This window comes from Fukomys damarensis, unplaced genomic scaffold (assembly GCF_012274545.1).
Source record: "Fukomys damarensis isolate Sample0158 unplaced genomic scaffold, DMR_v1.0_HiC HiC_scaffold_1, whole genome shotgun sequence".
Classification (NCBI taxonomy): domain Eukaryota; kingdom Metazoa; phylum Chordata; class Mammalia; order Rodentia; family Bathyergidae; genus Fukomys; species Fukomys damarensis.
The window spans coordinates 24,339,174-24,343,554 of record NW_022900913.1 but is presented as its reverse complement, the minus strand read 5'-3'; positions in this window follow the sequence as shown (position 1 = coordinate 24,343,554).

The window sequence follows — 4,381 nt, the reverse complement described above, 5'->3', positions numbered from 1 at the left end:
TGTCAGGTGGTTCAAGATCATGGGCCTTAAAGCCCTTTTGCTTTACAATTGCTGGAAAGTTTTTCATATGTTCTTAACTGTTCAAAGGATTGGTATGACCTCACGTGGGCCTTTCTTTCCCTGGGAGATTTCCTTATGTTTAAGGCTATGTATGAAGATCAATGTGAACAACAAGACCGACATAATAACATCAGTGGCATTGGCATCACCCTAGATATGCTCAGAGGGAGTGGGCATTATGATAACATCATCAGACAAGCTCAACAGACTGCTGTCTATTATGATCAGGTGTGCAACTGCGCCCTGGCGCTGCATGCCCTTGTGGGAGATGCTCCATCGGTAAACTGATACAAAAACCTTCCGAGTCATTTCCTGATTTTTGCCAACGTGTTATTCAAACTGTACAACCAAAGGTTGCTCACCCTGAGGCTCACTCAGCAAGCCCTGATCAAGGAACTTATTTTTGAGGAATGTCAAAATCCTTTTAGATCTATAGTCACTCCAGCAAACACACAAAACCTTTGACTATAGGATCTTAGCCAAGGATATTAGAACCCCTGAACATACAAATCAAATGCTGGCTGCAGCCCTCACTAATGCCTTTGCAGTGGCCACACCCCTCCAGTCAGGACAGTTAACGGGACCAAATATTGGACCAAATTGTTGGGGTTGTGATCAACTGGGACATGTTAAGAGACAATGCCCTTTCTCCGGAACTAGCCCCTCCGGGAGACAGTCTATGATCAAGCTCAAGGCTTGGCCCCTCCTGGCACTCCATGACCCAATTTGGGACTGATGATGGTTGTACTCCTTTGTGCGGCATTGATGGCCAATTCCGAACAAGCCACCTCTTCACCCATCACGCAAGTATGGGCCTTAATCCCTACCCCCCCCCCAGTTTTTGACACTATAGACTGGAATTCTACCTTGCCAAGGCCTTTTGGCAATGATTCCCATTTATATTCAACAGCCATAGAGGGATCAACTTCATACCACTCAATAGTTTCTACTGTTTGGAATACTTCTGTCTCCCCGTCTTCTGTTTGTTTCACCAATTCCCCTGATTCCACTTCCTGCCTCTATTTACAACAAAATTATTTGACCAGTGGCCATTTAGCTCTTACCATGTTTAATGCTCTCCCACTCATGAATCCTGTCCCCAACCCCATCTCTCCTCCTCAGGTGCCCGTCTGTGGAAGGTATTCCAGACAGTTTTGTGCCACCCCCAATGCCAACCCCTTTGATGTGTGCCACTCCCCAATTCCCCTCTATCTCTCCCCTCCTAATATCTCTATTGTTGCTTGGGGGATGTTCATCCCTACTTTCTTTACATTAAAAAGAGCTTACCAATGTAATAATGAGACCCACACCGCTTATAAACTTTCAAAGAGACTCATCACAGTATCAGCTACCACATCCCCTTAGACATCTCATCTGTTCTATATTGATGGTGCCACTGTCTCTTCTAGGTTTCTCAGATTCAGGCCAAATGATACTACCCCTATTCTACTTGCTCTCGGTGCTAATGTTTCCCATGCTCAGGTTAGAAGCATCTCTCAGGCCTGTGGTGATTCATATCATGTTTCTTATAAATCTAACTATACAGTTTTACCTTTCAGTGCCTGCCTACTGTCCCACTTTGTATTTGTGTTTGTCCATAATTTTTCCCTACAGGTTGATTCCTTGGCCCTGGTCACCCCCTGTATAAACCCCTCCCTATTTAAACATTCTTCCATCTGGTCCTTATATGTTGCTAGAACACCCCCAGCCATCTGGGTTCCCGTAGTCTCACCAAAGATTGGCAATACTCAGATCCACTTTTTAACCTTATGCTTCACCCCCGCAGTAAGCATCATCTAGGAATCTCTGCCATTGTAGCTGTCATCATCTCCATAGTGGCAGCCATTTCCAATGCAGCAACTACCTCCACCACTCTACATAACCAAGTGACAACAGCCACCGCAGTGAATCAACTAGATCACAATACCACACAAGCCCTCAGAGAAACTGTTCTGCTGTTTCAAGATGTTTGAGCTGCTATATTAAATAGTCTTGAATGAACCTCATTTGGGAAGAGATACAATTATTTAAAACAAAAATTTTGAGCTGCTGTCATGCTAATTTTTCTCATGTCTGTGCAACACCCTACCTCTGTCATAATTGTGATCAATATAAAAATCTGTCAAGTTATATGTGGAAAACCTGGGACCCCACATTTTGCTACCATTTACAAACCTTAATCCAAACTATTGTATAGCTTAATGATACTCAAGTTCTAGATGTTGTCACTCTCAATAATATCAGGGACACTGTCTGGACCGGTATCCTTACTGGGTGGAAAAGTTTAAGTTCTTGGGCAAAAGGGTTAATTCTTGGATCCCCATATGTTTTAACTATATTTGGTGTTCTTTTATTATTCCTGATCATTAAGTTTAATAGACAATTTGCTCGATGATATAAACAAAGTCATAAAAATGTATTGCTCTTGGCCAAGGCAATGGAGGCAAAAAACAGAGGAGGGGATGTAAGTGAGGTAAAAGTCTGGCTGGGACCAGTGCACTGCACATATGTCTCTTAACACACTAGTAGAGGCCTAGCTCCTGCATTGAGCCTTGTCTATGGCCTTGCCTGTCCCCCCAGTTGGATGCCTCTATCGCCCATCCAAGGATACTCCAATAACCAACCCTGTTAAGCCAGATATATTATTCCTCCTTTGCAACTCCCTCTTTCAAAACTTTATAAATTGCTGGCTGAACTTATTAAAAGTGAAAGCGTTCCAGAAAGAAAAAATAAATAAATAAATAAAAGGGGCAGAAAGATGTTGCTAAGGTCCCTTGCTGCTTTGTTACCCTCTGCCCACCATGAACCATTTTACCTCTGCAATGCCATCCTACCTTGGAGCCAGCTGATTATCAACTGAAACCTCTACAAACTATGAACTAAATAAGCCTTTCCTCTTTTTAACTTTGGGAGTCAGATATTTTGTCTCAACAGCAAGGAAAGTAACTAAGACACCTAGCATGCACTTTGGGAAGACTTTCCTTTCCCCTTACTCAAACTAGGCGAACAGCCTTCCTTGTCTACCCAGGTCTGAAGGCTTTCCTGGGATGAAGGACTTCAATGTTAAAACTAGGCCTTTCCCGGCAAACTAAGATGAGGTGGTCACCTTAGAAGTTCTCCTCCTCCATCTCTCCTTCTCTCTGGCCAGGCAATGGCTTTATCCACCCATCACTGAGAGACAAATATAAAACACCTTAAACATCCTTGCCTCAGTGTCCCTCTCTATAAAATAGATAAAATTCCAGACTCCCCATCCCAGGGATATTTGCAGGTCTTTGTTGGACATGTGCCACCCAGGCTAGAATAAAGCACACATGGGGATGAGGCTCCGACCTCCTAAATGAAAGGACTGCCAACAGGAAGCAGGGGAGGGCAGAAAGGATCTGGGACAGAGTCAGGGAAGAAGGGTTGAAGGCCAAAGCGAAGACCTCAAAGTCCGTACTTACAACTACAGGAAACCATCTGTTTAACTCAAGCCTGTAACCTGGAAGGTCCTACCATGTTTCCCCTGCCCAGGCCCAAGTCAGGTGTGATCTTTGCCCGTTGCTTTCTTTACTCTCCGAATTCTTCTAGGCCCAGTGCCCCATCCTGTAGTATGGGGTCTCCCTCTCCATCAACCTCACATCTGCAGCTTCTGGCCAGCTGTTGCTCAGGCCAACCTCTTCTCCACTGTGTACTGCAGAGCTAACAAGTGATCTTTCTATCATGTGGAGCTGATCTTTCGAACCTGGCAATGTTCCCCAAGCTCCTGGAACTACATAGGCATACTGTGCATTTTCTTATAAATGTATATCTATGATAAAGCTTAATTTATAAATTAGGCCCAACAAGAGATTAACAACACTAACTATAATAAAACAGAACAACAATACAGTAATGAAAGCTACGTGAATGTGGTCTGTCTCTTTCTTGCTGTTATCTTACTGTGCTGTACTCATCTGTCTCTTTGGCATGTTTGAATAGCCAGCATCATCACTCTTCTGCTTTGGGGTTATTACTAAGTAAAATAAGGGTTACTTGAACACAAGGACCATAGTACCGAGACAGTGGATCTGACTGCTGACACAGGAAGTAGTAGGCAACTAACAAGCAGGTAGCATACACAATGTGGAAATGTTGGACAAAGGGACGACTCACATTGGGACAAAGTGGGACAGTGTGAGACTTCACTCTACTCAGAGGGGTGTGCGATCTAAATTTTATGAATTGTTTATTTCTGGAATTTTCCGCTTAATAATTTCTTAGCATAGGCAATTGAAGAAACTGAAACTAGGAACATAGAGTCATGGATAATGGAGGGGGGAAGGGGCTGGGAGGGGGG